Below are 18,549 nucleotides of genomic sequence, written 5' to 3'. Positions count from 1 at the left end.
CGAATCAGTGAATACTGGCCCTATTGATGTGAGAATTTCAATAGAACTGAAGACACAAAGTCATGAAAATACCCAAGCTTACTGTCTCCTCATACATGACCGTTTAGTTGAATATAACCCATTAAACGGACTAGTACAACGAGTTGTTTAACATTAGAAAAATGTTGAAAGATACTGTTTCGATTGATGTTCAAGGTTTCTTTGATAATAATAATAATAATATTATTCTAAAAGAAATTGGAATTGTATTTGAAAAAGATCCAAACTTGAATAATAGTTTCTTAATAGAACCACCAAATGATTTTACTTTGCTAAATACAAAATCTCGACATTCATCACATCACAACATTTTTTGGAACGATGGTGAGAATAGTTTTCTACAAACTCGAAAGTATCTAAGGACAATTACAAGCGGGAGCAAATTAATTTGTAAAGGTGTGAAAAAGAAACGATTTTTACAGACGTTTTTTGGGAGTCGACAGCTCATTAATATCGAGGAAATGGGCTGTCCGTCATTAAACAGGTTTAAAGGAAACCGGTTTCCCTCTGTGAAACACACCTTAAGGGCGGGGTTTGTGCTCTTAACAATGCATACATTATTTTGACATTTTTAAAAAGTAGCTCCAAAACAATAAAATAATTTTTATACATTATTTTAAAGTTTAGATTAGATGTTTAAAGATGTGCAAGAAAACAAAAATAACCAAATGAAGTTTCATGAGGAAATTGACCAATTTATTAAATAATTTAAAGGACAGATAATTGGTCAGCGTTTTCAATACCTTCTAAACTCAAAAAAGTATGTTCATGAATCGAGGTGGACATGATCTTAAAACTACGAATTTTGGCGAACACTTTACATTTTGTAATCCTGAATTGACGTCGGAAACGTGCGGCTGGCTCTTCTATGCAAATCGCCGGAACGAAGCCAGAAAATTAACTTCAATATATAATAAAACATGTTCGCAATACCAAAATAAATAAATAAATGTATTATTATGCTACAAAATAAACTTCTGACTTTTTATTTCGAGTTAAAATTAAAGGTACGGAAAATGACAAATATTTCCTTGAATGAGATATGTCGGCTACTTGCGAGTTGTTGCGCGGTCGTGATTTCAACCCTTATGCGAACATATTAGAGCTAGAAGTCAGCCGTGTGATCGTTGGCGTGAGGCACATGATCTTGTCAATGGGCGTGCGCCTTCAGACTTGTGCAAATTAAGTTTCTCACTTGTGAATTAATTAAAAAAATGTATTTTTATTTTTACAAATTACAATTTACAATTTTTTAATAGGTCGAACTTATTTAATTCACTTCTCGTTTACTTTTTCTCGATTTGTTCTACTGCTTCGGATCTCACAAACGGACTGCCTGCTCTCTAGTTCAATGATCAACAATCAAACCTTGGCTTAAGAGATTTTATCCCCAAAAATTGATAAAGAGAATGACTTAAGAGAGTCGGAAAATAGGATGATGCAATTTGCCCATTAAATTTGAAGTCCAATATTGGCCGGAAATTGGTGTTTACATTAGCGGAGTTTAGTGACCGCTTTGGAGATCTTTTTGTTTAGGTAGGCGGACTCAGGGCTCGCTTTGGACTCCGATGTTTACAATATCGGCTTGGATGTTTACAGCATTCGTTTGATTCGGGGTGCGTGAAATTGATCTGGATGGGAATGATTTGGAGGCCTGGTTGCAAGAAATAGTTGACCACGGATTTATCTCGGGCCTGTCAGAGTTATTTGGAAATTAGTTCTCGGCTCAAAGTTGCTTATAAATTGTGTAAGAGCCCCTAAATAATGTGGCATAAAACTCCCCCCATTCTAAATTGAATCGTCTCGATTCATTGGAACTGATGGGTATATTGAATGTAGTCGATTGGTTAATTCGACAATGATATTTTCTTCTAGGGTATTTTTATTGTCGGGGATATTATTTATTTCATTATCGGAAACATTGCTTTCTGGTTCAATTTCTATATTTATTTATTTATTTATTTATTATTAAAGATAGAGAAGTTTACAAAACTAGACTAACTTAGTTGGTAAAGCACTGGCAACAAGGCCTTTTGCTTTTAAGGTTAATGATATTAAGTCTATTAGTTTGATTACATATTGTTCGTTTGAAATAAATGTAATTGGCTTTCCTTCCTGAGAAAGAGCAGCACCAATTGCTAAGTCAGATGCGTCAGTTGGTAAGGTAAATTTTTTACTATAGTCCGGTTGTACTAGTTCTACTTGTCCATTTTAATTTTCTTTGTGCTCGTTTAAAGCTCTTATAGCTGAATCATCAAACTGTATTAAAGTTCTACGTGATGCCTTTTTTGATACTTTGCTGTTTTGGCCTTCTAAATATTTTGTTAAAGGCTTAGCTATCTTTGAGTAATTTTGCACAAATTTTCTGAAATATCCTATAAGGCCTAGGAAGCTTCTAAGCTCTCGAATATTTTTAGGAATCGGATATTTTACAATTGAAGAAATTTTTTCGGGATCGGTTTTGATCACATTGTGAGAAGCAACGTAACCGAGAAAGTTTGTCTCTAATTTAAAGAACTTTGATTTTTCAATCGAAATTTTCATGTTTGCGTTCAGCAACATTTTAATAATGACAATTAAATCTTTGCAATGTTGTTCAATTGTTTTTGAAAATATAATTATGTCATCCATATAAACATGACATGTTTCACCCACTTGTTCTCTTAAAATATCATCCATCGCTCGTTGGAATATTGTTGGAGCGTTGGTCAAACCGAAAGGCATTCTTAGGAATTCGTATTTCCCGTTGTTTATTGAAAATGAGGTTTTCTGAATATCTGGTTCATTCATGAGAATCTGATGAAATCCAGATTCCAAGTCAATTGTTGAAAAGTATTTGGCTTTTCCAAGATTTGACAAAATCACTGAAGGGTCCTGCATTGGATATCTATCAGGTATTGTATTTTCATTAAGTTTTGTATAATCGATTACGAGCCTGAGTTTTGGAGTTCTACTAGTACTGGTGAGTTATAAGGACTTCTACTTGGTCTTATAATTTCTTCTTTTAACATTCGACTTATTTCAGAATTTACAAAACTGAAGCTGATAGAGCATAAGGGTATTGTTTGCTGTAAATGGCCCTATCATTTACGGTGTTTATTTCACCGCAGATATCTGTCCTAAATGGAATCTGCATATTTATTTTTGAATGCTATTCATTGATAATATTTAATATTTCGTTCTCCAAATCTTTTCTTTGATCTGCAGACGATATTTTTATGTTGTTTATTCTTTGATTGTCGGATAGTTCAACGACGGCGTGTTCAGAATTTTTCAATTCCAAACTTTTATTTTTGTCGGATTTTTCAACGACGGCGCGCTTAGGATTTTTAGTTCCCAAACTTTTATTTTTGTCGGATATTTCTACGACAGCGTGTTCGGAATTTTTGAATTCCAAACTTTTATTTTTGTCGGATTTTTCAACGACGGCGTGTTCAGGATTTGTATATCCCAAACTAAATTCGCTTTGATGACCCATTTCAGATTCGGATCTGATTTGAGCCTTTTCATCAAAGTATTTTTATACCCGTTACTCGTAGAGTAAAAGGGTACACTAGATTCGTCGGAAAGTATGTATCAGGCAGAAGGAAGCGTTTCCGACCCCATAAAGGATATATATTCTTGATCAAGATCACTAGCCGAGTCAATCTAGCCATGTCCGTCTGTCCGTCTGTCCGGATGAACGCTGAGATCTCGGGAACTATAAGAGCTAGGCTATTGAGATTTGGCGTGCAGATTTCTAAGCTTCTTACGCAGCGCAAGTTTGTTTCAACAGAGTGCCACGCCCACGTTAACGCCCACAAACCGCCCACAAACTTCAAAAAATCGTAAGTATGAACGTGGATATCTCGGACTCTATCAACGATAGAGAATTGATTTATCAGATTTAGATTCCCTAGCCTTGTACGCAGTGCAAATTTGTTACGCGAATATGCCACGCCCACTCTAACGCCCACAAACCGCTCAAACCTGTGGCGCCAACAATTTTCATGCTAGATAAAAAATTTTAACTGAAATGTATTGTTCTCGTCAATACCTATCGATTAATCGATTCGCCACGCCCACTCTAACTCCCATAACGCTAAACTCTGTCTACCGTCGGTAGATGGCGCATTTTCATCTCGCCTTGCTGCTTGCATATCTCCATTTCCCTTTGTTCCCTTTAGCTGAGTAACGGGTATCTGATAGTCGAGGTACTCGAATATAGCGTTCTTCCTTGTATTAATATAAATTATTTTAATGGAAGAATGGTGTTTTCTTCTGTTAAGGAATGTTGGTTTAAAATGTTTCCGTTATCATAATTTAATTTTTCTTCTATTCCATTATATTTAATTACTCCCTTAGCTGTATCAATTACAGCTCCTATTTTTTTCAATAGGTTATAGCCGACCAGTAAATCTGAGTCTAGCCCTTCTATTTCATAAAAAGTATATCGCGTATCCAAAATAGTTATCATATGATAATATTTAATTATTGAATATCCATTTACTGTGGATACTCTTTTGTATATTGGAAGCTCATTATAATTTTTATAAATTCCTGTTCTAATATAACACGAGGTTGCCTCAGTGTCAATTAATATTTTTAATTTTTTATTTATTTTCGGGTAATTTCTAATTAAGTGGGGTAAGCCTACTCCTGACTTTTGTCTAAAAAATGGTTCCCCTCAATGTTATTTAGTCTCATTGTCTTGTTAGCCGGTTGGTTAACAGTTCCAGTTGGTACCCTCTTATTTTGGGCTTGGCCTTGCTAGGTGTTCTGGGTGCTAAATTTTTTAGTTTGATCCCACTTGTTCTGGCTATAACTATTTTTTTGATATTTATTATAGCTTTGATTATAGCCGTTGTAAGCCCTGTTCTGAACCTGGATAGACTCGTCTACCTCCATTGGTTCTGGCTTATTTTGTGGCTGCATATAGGTGTTCCACTGATTTTGTTGGTTATTATTAAATCTACCCTGGTTCCTAGAATTATTTTTATTCTGATTATAATAACCATAAGTATTTTTGTTCTGGTTGTTGTCATGATTAAACCTTAAATTATTATTGTTTCGCTGGTTACTGTTACTATTGTTTTGTTGTCTTGTCTTGTGGTTGAAATGTGTTTGTCCATTTCCACTATGGCTCGCTTTGTTTTCTCTAAGTAGTTGAGAAACTATTTGCGAAATGAGCCCTCATGTTGTTGCTTTCCAATTCCTGAACTATGACCATTGCATGTGGTAGGTCAGGTGGATTCATTGAGAATATAGTATCTGAAATTTGGCCGTTGAGGCCGGTAATGAAAACTCTAAGAGCTGTCTTCCTATGTTTCTCATTCATTTCCGCTGTTATCGGTTTTTTCTACCGTAGGTCATAATAGTTTTGTTAATTAGTAGAGTAAATTTTCTATTAACTGTACCATAATAATCCATTATGGATTATTTTCCCTGTCTCAATACACTTAATTCCTGTTCAATAATATGAATTGGTCGTTTGCCGCTAAAGACAAAGTCAAGTCTGGCCATTATGGCATCGAAATTTAATACCGTACCGTTATGGGTTAAGGCATCGTTTGCCATTCCTGTTATTTTGTTTCGTAATATAGATAAGGCAAAATAAAATCTTTCACTCCCTCTGGCATATTGCCCCATGGCTACTTCAGCTGATTCTCTCCAGCCTACATATTTACCTTCTTCACCTTTATATTCCCTAACAGATTTGATGATCTCATAAGATGTGTCGCACTTGATATTTGGATCTACAATCTCTATCTGATAATCCTCAACCGTTTTAATTTTGTGAGAAAGCTGCGATCTTAAGCTTACAATCTCCTCCTTTAATGGATTTAATGCAAAATACACAATTTGTTTAATTAAATCTCCTACATATAGCATTGTATAGTTTGTGATCGCCTGATGGTTTGTATGTTCTTGAGGCGGATTCATGTGGAGTCTTTTATTTGCTCCAGTCTAGCTTGTTGAAGGTTCTGACATTTTGAGAATTTTTTCGAAATCAGAAATTAATTCTTCCACTTTGTATATTTATATTTCTTTTCTTACAAATTTCTTATATAATAATAATAATAATAGTGAAAAAAGATAGTATCGCTCACGAATTGTCCTCCTTATTTTCTTCTCGTTGTTTTTTGATCCTGTTGGGGTCGTCCTTTTCTTGGATGATGATCCTGCTTGGGGTCGTCCTTCCTTTTTTTGTTTTTAGATTTTATCTTGGGGTCTTCCTCCTTTTATCGGTTTTTAAATTGGGGTCTTCCTTCTTTTCCAATGTTTATATTTGGCGAGGGATTGCCCTTCAGCCTGTTTTCTTTGAATGTCTTTTTGTTGATGATTTCGAAGATTTTTTTGTTAATTTTTGTTTTTAAACATTTGTTTAATTAAATTTTTTTTCACAATTGGTTTTTGTTTCGATGAAATTTTTTTGTCACTTTTTGATTTTTATATTGTCCGAGCGGTGAATTTATGTTACGATCACTATTTTGTAATTTGAGATTTAAGGGGATTATTTCATTAATTATTTTCCACCTTAGTTTTTTTATCAACACAAACTTTTTATTTTTTTGCCGGTTGTATAGAGTTTAAGGGGATTATTGCATTTATTAATTTCCACCTTGTTTTTATAAACACAGGCTTTATTTATTCGTCGGTTGTATCGGGTTTTTGGCCGCGCTAAATTCTTTTTTTACTTAAAACTTTTTTGCGTTTATTTTAAAGCTTTGCTTTTAGCATTTTTTAATCACACTGTCCCACGTTGGGCGCCAATTAAGTTTCTCACTTGTGAATTAATTAAAAAAATTTATTTTGTATCTTTTAATCACTTATTCACTATTACAATTTTTTAATAGGTCGAACTTATTTTATTCACTGCTCGTTTACTTTTTCTCGATTTGTTCTACTGCTCGATTCGGATCTCAAAAACGGACTGCCTGCTCTCTAGTTTAATGATCAATAATCAAACCTCGGCTTAAGAGATTTTATCCCCAAAAATTGATAAAGAGAATGACTCAAGAGAGTCGGAAAATAGGATGATGCAATTTGCCAATTAAATTTGAAGTCCAATCTTGGCCGAAATTGGTGCTTACATTAGCGGAGTTTAGGGACCGCTTTGGGGATGTTTTTGTTTACGTTAGCGGACTCGGGGCTCGCTTTGGGGATCTTTTGTTTACGTTAGCGGACTCAGGGCTCGCTGGGACTCCGATGTTTACAATATCGGTTTGGATGTTTACAGCATCCGTTTGATTCGGGCTGCGTGAAATTGATCTGGATGGGAATCATTTGGAGGCCTGGTTGACAGAAATAGCTGACCACGGATTTATCTCGGGTCTGTCAGAGTTATTTGGAAATTAGCTCTCGGCTCAAAGTTGCTTACAAATTGAGTAAGAGCCCCTAAATAATGTGTCATATAACTTGCATTTGTCCCTTTTATTCCGGTCAGGTAATAGTCAGGTGCACATGTACGGGTAGCTCTTGCTTGAATCCCTTTAATGATATGTTTATGACCCGTTTGTGGAAAGGAGAGATCTTGGAAAATTTATCAGAAACATTCTGGGCGCAAAAAAAAAATGTGTGTTTGAAAATATTTGACATCTGAGAATCATTAACTTGTGAAATTTATTTTATTGGGATTCTTTTGATTTCTAAATTAGTTTTACAATCATATGAAACGTTATTCCCCAACATGACATGTCCCTCTAGGCAACCATTTTCAGATGTTTTGGGACTGCGACCTTTCTCACGTGCACAGCCACACCTGCTGAATATTAATTGCTGATAATGAGGAAAAGGATACATGATCAATATTGTCACATGGGGATGTGAGGAAAGTGTGCGACCTTTTTCCCTTGTACAGCATAACCTGCTGAATATTAATTGCTGATAATGAGGGAAAAAGGTCACGTGATCAGTATTGTCACATGGTGGTGTGGGGGTGGGGTCAATTTAGTATACTCCTTATGGATATGATCGTGACATTTTTATGACTTCAAAGCCCATTAAAATCACTTAATTTATTGGATTATTCTAATTGTCCCAGAACCCGCATACATTAATGAGGAGGCGGGGGCCCTTAATATGTTAATAAGTGAGAGGCGTGGGTCATTAATATGCTAATTAGTAAGGGGGCGGGGCCATATACAGGGATGGTCAAAAGTATTTTTACAAAAAAAAAGTTTAATATACTTATAATTTTAACTTACTTCTTTTTAAATTCAAATGCCGTTTGAATGATACAATACATTTTTTAACCCATTCAGTACTCATTGAAAAGGACGAATTTGTGTGAAAATCTACTTTTTGAACTTTTTTCCTCGTGTTGAAAACTTAAATTTTTTGATGCAAAAAGTTTCTTCAAACAAAAATTATATACAAAAATTATACTCACACCAACCCTGAAAACAATCAATATCTGACTGTAAGTTGAAACCCGACGCTATATCGTTATATGATAAACAAAGCTTAACATCATCAGCATACATTAGTACACGAGAATGTTTTATGGTAGAGGGAAGATCGTTAATAAACAAAGTAAACAGCAAAGGACCCAATTAACTACCCTGAGGCACTCCAGATGTCACGTAGATCAATTTTGAAACAGCGTTCTTGAATATAACCCTCTGAGTCCCACCATTCAAATAACTTGAAATCCAAGTTAATAGCTTACATGGAAACACAAGCTGATTTATTTTGAATAATAGAAGAGAGTGGTTGACAGAGTCAAACGCCTTACTAAAATCTGTATATATAACGTCAGTCTGCATTTTTTTCTTAAATCCATTTATTACAATAGATGACAATTCAAGAAGGTTGGTGGTGGTCGATCTTCACTTAACAAAACCATGATGACACGGTGATACTAGCGAGGAACATAAATGTTGCAAATGAGAAGTAATAATACGTTCAAATGCTTTAGGAATTGCCGACAATTTGGAAATACCTCTATAATTCTGGGCATCCGCCTTCGCACCCTTTTTGTGAAGTGGAATGATAAAAGAGTCCTTCCAGATAGTAGGAAAAACTGATGATGAAATAGACAAATTAAAAAGTTTAAGAATCGGTTTACATATGGTTGACGCACAAAACTAAAGCACACACCCGGGGAGTCCATCTGGACCGGGAGAATAAGTTGGCGTTGTTGTTGCTAAGTCTCTTAAGAGAGAACTTTCCGTAATTTTAGGGGTAAAAATACAATTTGACCTATTTAAGGGATTAGGGTAGTTAGAATTTGACCAAGCAGCCGAATTATAAGTAGTTTGGAAAAACTCGGCAAATAAATCAGCAATTTCAGAATCCGTCGATGCCTCCATTGACAACTAGACAAATGTAAATTTTTAAAAAAAGTAACAGAATTTTTTGGACACAGTTGAACCAAACGGTGTAATGCCAAATCCAGAAAAGGTTAAGGCGATCAATAAATATCCAATTCCCAAAACTCAAATAGAAATAAAATCATTTCTTGGTCTTTGCGGTTATTACAAAAAGTTCATTCCAAACTTCGCAGACTTTTCAAAGCCTTTAACTAAATGTTTAAAAGCTGGTTCTAAAGTGACATTCAAAGATGATTCATTTTTTGCAGCATTCAATAAACTAAAAGAACTTATCATAAACGATCCCATACTGATTTGTCCAGATTTTGAAAAAAGGTTTCAATTAACTACTGTTGCTAGCAATTTTGCATTGTGAGGAGTTATTTCTCAGGATAACAAACCAATCAGTTACATTAGTAGGACTCTAAATGCACATGAAGAAAGCTATAGTACAATTGAAAAAGAATTATTATATTATAGTATGGGCGACAAAAACCTTAAGACCCTATCTATACGGAAGAAGATTTGAGATATTAAGTGACCATATGCCATTAGTCTGGCTAAACAATATCAAAGAACTTAATATCATATGAAACTACAAAGATGGAAGATAAGGTTACGCGAATATGACTTTGAAATAAAATATTAAGAAGGAAGGCAAAACCACATAGCCGATGCATTGTCAAGAATCAAAATTAACGATGTATACTATGGCAGTAACAAAGCAACAGCACATAGCGCTGAAGAAGATAATGAACATTTAATAACAATTACTGAAAAACCAGTTAATCATTTCGCAAGACAGGTAGAAATGATTCAAAGCAATACAGAAGGCGAAGCAAGTGAGAATTATTTTAAGAAAGTCAAGATTAAAATAATGTTTGATGAATTAAACATCGAAAAAGCTAAGCAAATATTAATAAAACACTTTTGTACCAAGTCAAGTGCACTTTACATCGAACACGACTCTGATTTTGAAATCATTCAACAAGCTTTTAAACAGGCTATGAACTCTACTACAAAAATTGTAAGAGCAGTAACTAAATTACAGGACATTAAAACTTACGCTGAATTTAAAGAAAATATTGTTAGCAACCACGAAAAATTATTGCACCCAGGAATTGAAAAAATGATAAGGCTCTTCAAAGAACCTATTATTATCCCGACTACCAGAATTTCATTCAGAATTTAATTAATGAGTGTAATGTTTGTAACCAAGCAAGAACCGAACATAGAAGAACATCACTTTTATTAAAAACAACTCCAGAAACAGAATTTTGTAGGGAAATTTACGTCACAGATATTTACACGATCAAAAATCAAAATTACATAACTTGTATTGATTTCGACTCAAAATTTGGAACAGCGATTGAATTAAACGGGTAGGACTGGATGGAAGTTAAAAGAGGACTTTTTCTAACATTTAAATCAATGGGAAATCTCAGAACCTTGAAAACAGATAGGTATAGTGCACAGAAAACGTCAGTATTCAGATAAAGATTACACAAAACAATTATCTAAAAAATACGTGTGATCAAGACCAGCGACAATACGGAAAATAAACTTATGAAAATGGAAGTAATACTGTATACTTACAATCATAAAATAACACACAATGCAACAGGTAGAACACCAGCTGATATTTTTATTTATGCAGGTACCCCTGCATATAATAACCAAATTATAAAATAAGCTAAAATAGAACAACTTAATAAAAAACGACAACATTTTGAGGTAAATACCAAATTTAGAAAGGCTATCATAATTTACGGGAAATTACACAGTCCTTATAAAAAGTCAGGAAATATAGAACAAATAGATAATGATCATTTTGAGGAAACTAACAGAGGTCGAAAAACAAAACATTACAAAACAGATCCAGAGACAAAAGAGAGTTTATAAAAGTAAATATTTGCAGGAGGATCCAGATCAAGATCCAGCGCTTTGACTTTCATCTTTCTGACATCAACGTTAATAGTAATGATGCCAATGGGTAACAACCAATTTATAGAAATTAACCCTATAAAATCATACAATGGCTATTTGTTATTTATGACCGACACAATCAACATTTCAGATAGTTTTGAATACCATTGCCTCACAATTAATATTACAAAAACAGAAGAAACTTACAAAAACTTGCTATCAAAAGCGTTTGGCTTTAAGGAAATAATTCAGATTAAATATTTCATGGAATAACTACAAAGAGAAATGAATGGGTTAAAAATTGTTAGGAGAAACATAAGAGGATTAGCTAATTTTGTAGGACCAGCTTATAAATATCTTTTTGGAACATTAGATAATAATGATAATGAAGAACTAGAAGAAAAAATCTATATCTAATAGCTCAAAACAGTGTACAGGAAAACGAACTAAATAATATAATCGATACAGTTAACAAAGGCATCGATATAATAAACAAGCATATCGATTACAACGGAAACGAAAAAATTCTGGAATTATTGGTTTTTATTTATTTTAGTTATTTATAAAGAGCTAACAAATAATTGAAATTATGAGCTAGCAATGATGTTGAGCAATGGCGACGTGGGCCTTCAGCTCGAATTGTATATAATATTATTTTTTAGGGTTTCTTATAGGTATTTATTTCTATTGTTTAGCTTAGGTAGAGTTATCCTATATGCGGTGGTATAAATTTGTGTTTTTTAGAAATTGTATAATTTTTGATTTGTTTGGTGGTGTGGGATTGGAAAGTGCTTCTAGTGGATTGGTGTTATTAAATATTTGTTGTCTTTGGATGTTTAGCGCGTTGCAAGTGGAAAGTAAGTGTCTTATTGATACAATGTCGTTGCAGAATGGGCAGGTATTGGTATGGCTTGGATCGATGTAGTGTGTGTGGGTTATTTTGGTGTGTCCAAGTCTGAGCCTTGTTATTTTTATCTGGTCTTAACGTGAGGTGGATAAGTGGTTGTTCCTTGTGATGTAGTAGCTGTTGAGTTGGAGTTTGTTAATTGACTGGTAGATTGGAAGGCCGTAGTCTGCTTTTGCGGTGATGATTGCTTTTGTGACGTTTAGGAGTGTAGACGTGTTGCAGTTGAATTTTGGGCTTGAGAGGCATTTTATTATGTTAATTGATTGTTTGAGGCTGTGTGAGAGTAGTTCAGTGTGCGTTTTCCACCTGTATTTGTTATTGAAATGTACGCCAAGTATTTTTAGTGATGTTTCGTTTTGTATTTGTATGTTATCCGTGGATAAAGTGCAGTTGCAGTTGTGCTTTCTGCAGACGTGCAGGTGTTTACATTTTGTGGTCGAGAGCTTGGCGCCAGAGTATTCGGCCCAGTCCAGTATGGTGGTTATGTTATTGGTTTTTAATTTAGAACATTTCGCAGAATACATTGAAGACCTGGAAATGGAAATGCAGTTAGCAAGATTAGGATTATTCAATCCAAAGTTATTTAAACATGACTACTTGACAAACATTAATTCTGAGATACTTCTGAGCATAAAAACCTCAACTTGGCTTAGGTCAGATTCAAACGAAATTTTAATTATATCCCACATACCCAAAAAAAAAGAAACTTCCCGTGTACGAAATATTACCTTATCCAGATGACAATAATACAATATTACAAGATAACACCAAAAACAGATATTACGTATACAGAAACAGTTTGTATAACAAAGAAACCAAAAACCTGTTACCAACACATGTCTTTTAGGTCTCGTTAATCAAACAGATACTAGTTGCAGGTACACCAAAACGCTCTTTACTACCCAAATTAATTATGTCGAACCAAATATCATAGTTACATGGAATTTGTCAAAAACTATACTAAATCAAAATTGTATTAAAAATGAAATTGCATTGAAGGAAACAATATGATCAAAATACACAATTGCTCAATTGCAAGTAACGATTTTTCCATAAGCAATTATAATTCTGACTACACACAAAGCATATACACAAGAAATAATGTCACCAAACTAGACCCAATATCATACATACAAGCAAAAGAAATATTTTTTGAACAAAACAAAGAAAACCAGATTTACAAAATAATGGTACTTGTAACACTGGGTCTCTTATTATTAAGTATACCACTGTACCTACTTTATAAATTTAAAGAAATACCTAAAAGAATACTTATTAAATACAATAACACAAAAGGTGACGACCCAACAATAGAAACACAAGAGTTACAAAACTCTCAAGAGTTACAAGAAATACCAAAACTATACCCCAAAATCACATAAATAACCATATGATTTTGTCTAAGTGATGAGGGAGTGACGTATCTGCACTGCGATTTCTCAACGGCCACCAGTTTAAACGAAACCGTTCACAAACAAACAGAATCGCCAATTTCGGCTTTGATTAAAAAACGTTACAGAAGCTTGAGATTCCGCAATGCAAACAAACAAAGAACGTCAACAATGACGTAAGATCGAAAAATCTAATAAGACCGAATTATGTAAACATAAACAAAAAAGTGGCGATCACATCATCCACATCCGATTACGTCACTTAATGCACTAACAGTAAATTCTAAGACGCAAGCCGAGGTTTCATGCTAACCAGTTCTGTAACATACAGTTAGTCTTTTTCCAACGTTCTTATAAAGAATAACCAATAAATATAAAAAATCTCCTTATTTTTTATTCGGGCGAAGAAAGACTCATGTAAATATATATATATTTGTATATGTATATATAAGTGGGATGCGGTAGTGAAGAGACAAGGACAACTAGATGTGGTCTCATCTTTTAATCTAATATCATGACCTTTCTGTACTCGATATTTCTAAGGCATACTCTATTCCCAGTTACATCGTGAGGGAAAAATGACAGCGTGAACGCTATTTTGCGAAAAACATTTTTTTATGCAAATGTGTACATAATTACCAACCGAATTTGCTCCCAAAATATCAAACACTAATTGCATCTATTTACTGAGATATCAGCCTGTCAATTATAATGTAAGCGACAACTCCTACGAAACGAAACCGGAAATAATTTAAGAAAACCCTCTTCTATAAAATTAATTTTCGCGCTTACGTTATTTTCGCAAATAGGGCTCAATATCATCATATTATTTAAAGTCAGCGTTATCTTTTTAAAAGAGGACCCGCCATTTTTGGGGGTCAACCGAGAACTTTAACATTCAATTTGGAAAAAACATGTGGAGTGCAGTGTAAGCAGAGAGCTGGTGAAATTTTGCAAATCGGCTGAATAACTTCAAATCGTCATTGGCAATTTGATTGGAGTGAGAAGGCTGGCATTCGCAATAGTAAGAACTTGGAGAACCAAGAGGGAGCGGATCGTGGCTGGAGGTCTAGAAGAAGCAGCAGACGCGGGCTGGAATCAGTAAAGAAACAGCGAGCACGACATTGGATCTGTTGTGGTCTTCGGAGCGTGCGCGAGTTACCTACCCTACGGACCCCCCAACCAAACCACCTCGTGCTACCCTGGACGGCGGCCAACGATCGGTCAGTGGCCGCCCATTCCAACCAGAAAGTGCAGCGTCTGTCGCAACATCGGTTGCCGACACCAAAGACCTACACACATACTTACTTACTTATACTTACACTTAGAATTACGAACGAGCAGCGAGGGTATAAATAAACCCAAGCTGAGTAATAAACATTACTCTTGATTTTAAACTCAAACGGAGCAGCAGCATTCTTTTTTTCTACTGGAACCAACCAAATACTTAACATTAACGCTCACCACCACTTAACTCGCGCTGGATTGTGCAAGCGGAAGGATGGTGCACAGATCTTGGCAGTAGACGAAGACTTCCAGAAAGTTTAAGTTGAGTTTGGAAGTCTTCATTGTATGTGGGACGCTACAAAAAGCTGAAAGTGTGGGAAGCAAATACGACGACAAACAAACGCGACATTATTGGGCGAGTGGCTGATCTTTTGGTGGAGTGTTGCCGGAAAATAGATTTCAAGTCGTATGTATTGTAGTGGAGTAACATGTAGTGGAGGCCTACAACACCCCAGCCTATGTATACAAATCTGTTGTACTTGTGTAGAAATAGGGGGTTAATAATTGGTAGGAATTTGATCTAAAATACTAAAAATATACTGAAAAGTTGAGTTTAAATCCATGTTAATGACAGTGAAAGGAAAAAAAAAATTGAATTTTAAGTGCAAAAGAAAATATTTGTCTTTTATAAAACAAAATCATTGAATAACAATTTCAATGGAAGAAAAACCCTCAAGAAAGCGAGCCAGGGAGGTCGAAACTAAGCGATGGTCTGAGAGTGAAGTTAATAAAGTCCTAGATTATATGTTGGAGCAATACAAAAATTTAAAAGTTATCTTTCTTTTGTACGTCAATTTCCTGCAACAATGTTTTAAAATAGAGGGCGTTTACAATTCCCGTCTGGCAAACTTACAAAGTTTACACTTTTGCAACGCTATTAAATACCCTAATTGCTCTGAATAATCTATAGGACAAAGATGTAAAATGGAGAGAAGCGAGATCTTGGCATTACGATTAGAAGAGTTGCGTCGGAAGTTCTCGGAGTTGGAATTGGGTGCGACTGGATTAAACGCGGAGTTGCAAGAGAGATTAATGACCTACTATGGCTTAAGAAACGAAGGTGATAATGGTGAAGATGGTCTATCAGTAACGTCCGCAGAAACCACTCTAAGTCGGCCAAACGCAGCAGGTTGGCATCAAGGACTAGGAAGCAAAAGGTAGGGTAGATCAAGGTTCACGTTGAAAGATGTCGAGGGCAATGTTTCGCTGTTTTCTGGGTTGAGTTCCCTAGATATAAGCCAATGGATAGGAGAGATGAAAGATTGTGCAGCTACAGTTGAGAGGAACTCTTTACAGTTGCTTGCGTATGCAAAACAGTAGGAGTTTGGAATTAAGTTATCCTCAGCAGAAGTTCATCGCAGGTTGGAATCCTTGGTGAATTCTTATTATATACACTTTTGGAAATTTCAAAGCCCATTTGTTTGGAAGAGGAGAGTCTGATCGAGTATTTCGTTGAGGCTTTTTCAGATGCTAGGTCAAATAAATCAATGCCGTGTCAGGCCAGAAACCTCAAGGATCTACATCTTCAAATCGACGCGAATCAAAAATCACGTGGCTGGTAGTCACGTGGTGGTAGCAAGGCTGTCCAGCTAGGAAATTTTTTCGGTGCGGAGATTCATCGCATATAAAGAAGGACTGGCCCGTGAAGTATAAATGTTTCAAATGCGATCAACCAGGACATTTGGAAGCGCAGTATAAAGCAGAAGTACAGGTCAAAACAGAGAGAGCCCCCACTGTTGTTCAGGATGATAAAGTCGTTCCAAAACCATCGCGTGAGTCCTTTTCTTCGAGCTTAGAATTGAAGTCTGTGACTTGCATGAATTCAGAATTCAAAGGACTTGTGCACACAGGTGCTGATCTGTGTTTAATGCGTGGGGCGTGTTCTTGAAGCTAGGCGTATAAGTAGGGATTTTGACAGCGATCGGTGAAAGTCAGCTTTTAACATTCGCAAGCATCATAACGAAGGTATTTATTGATGGAATTGATATGTTGGTCGAGTTTCATGTCATTCCAGATGACGATGTGAAGTTTGACGCAGCCTTAGACACAACAATCTTAAAGAGCGTTGGTATAATGGTAACCAAGTCTGGCACTATAATTTCACCAAGAGTTCATAGTGTTCAGAAATAAACAACGACAGGAACGAACGATAACCAGGCAGGGAAAAGTACTTGTGTGCAGTGAATTAGCGAATATGAGAGCTCGTGCATGACCAGCATGAAAGACTCTAAGACAGTTGCGACAGTAGACTTGGAACATTTGAGTCAGGAAGTAGCTTCTGAAGTGGAGTCATTCATCGTTAGTTACAAGCCAGAAAGAAATCTCACTTCCCAAGTTGACATGAAGATCTTGTTGACAGACGAGTTGCCTGCTTTCCAACATCCTAGACGATCGCAGTAGGCGATCAAAAAATCGTCGATGATCAGGTTCAAGATTGGCTAGAGGAAAGGATTATCAAGCTTAGTACATCCGACTTTGCTTCGCCAGTGGTGTTAGTAGATAAGAAAAACGGGAGGAAGAGCTTGTTGCGATTATCGCAAATTTAATGAAAAGATTGTCCGAGATAACTCAAATGAATTGTGTGATCGAAAAGCTACAAGGTGGACAAGTTTTTACAACTCTAGATTTGACTAATGGTTTCATTCACGTGCCTGCTTTGCCAGTCAGTATGAGTTCTTGTTTGTACCCTTCGGTATAACAGAGTCTCCAGCTGTGTCTACCAGGCTTACCTCGGCAGCTATGCGTGATTCGATTAAGAACGAAGATGCGGCTGTATACATGGACGATGCTATCATTTTGAACAAGAGTATCGATGAGGGCGTGCAGAAATTGAAGCGTGGGTTGGAAGTAAATGTCCGGTGTTGAATCGAAAAGTTAACTTCTTGGGTTATGTCGTAGAAAACGTTACCATCAAGACAGGTGATGAGAAATTTCGCGCGACAAGAAAGGAGTCCATACATTCTTAAGATTGACGTCGTTTTTTCGTAGGTTTGTGGAAGGATACGCCGTTATTGCCAAGCCGTTGTCCGCCATGTTGCGCAAGGAGGTCAGGCTCGAACTTTAAGACCATCAATTAGCAGCATTTAAAAAGCTAAAATTCATCATTAGTGGACCAGTTCTGAAGCTTTATAATTATTTTTCGCTCAGAGTATCTAGATGGGTGAAGTATCTACAAGATTTCGACTACGAAATGGAACACAGGTCAGGTTCGAAAATGAGACATGTCGATGCGTTGAGTAGGGTGTCATGTTTTACGTTGACCGACAGTAGTTTCATCGTTTGCGGGAAGCACAGCTCTTAGATGATTGGACGGAGGTGCTCAAAAGTGTCGCTGAGACCAAAACCTATGAAGGTTTCTACATAGTGAACGAAGTTCTTTTCAAGGATCCTAATAAAGTGTTGCTAGTGGTTCCTCCACCCATGGAAACTGAAGATATCCTAAGCAGTCACAAGCAAGGACATTTCTCATCCAAGAAAAGAATTTGATCGAGAAGTCGTATAACATTCCGAAGCTAAAAGAGAAAGTAGCGCGAGTGGTCAATAGCTGGGTAGAGTGCATCCTTACACCGATAGACAAAGGAGACAAGCCGCTCGTCACATGTCGATCATGTTGGCCCTATAGCGTTGACCAAAAAACGATATAATCACAATTTCGTGATTGTAGATGCCTTTTCCAAGTATGTATGGTTGTATCCCATAAAAAGCA

General features: G+C 35.9%; 1 protein-coding gene across 1 annotated transcript in view; it reads left to right on the top strand.

The window, feature by feature from the left end:
* LOC119562301 (aminopeptidase N) overlaps positions 1-18,549 on the top strand; it is a 90,303-nt gene that overhangs the window by 63,872 nt on the left and 7,882 nt on the right. The window lies entirely within an intron of this gene.

This window comes from Drosophila subpulchrella, unplaced genomic scaffold (assembly GCF_014743375.2).
Source record: "Drosophila subpulchrella strain 33 F10 #4 breed RU33 unplaced genomic scaffold, RU_Dsub_v1.1 Primary Assembly Seq42, whole genome shotgun sequence".
Classification (NCBI taxonomy): domain Eukaryota; kingdom Metazoa; phylum Arthropoda; class Insecta; order Diptera; family Drosophilidae; genus Drosophila; species Drosophila subpulchrella.
This window is presented reverse-complemented; position numbering and strand designations above follow the sequence as displayed.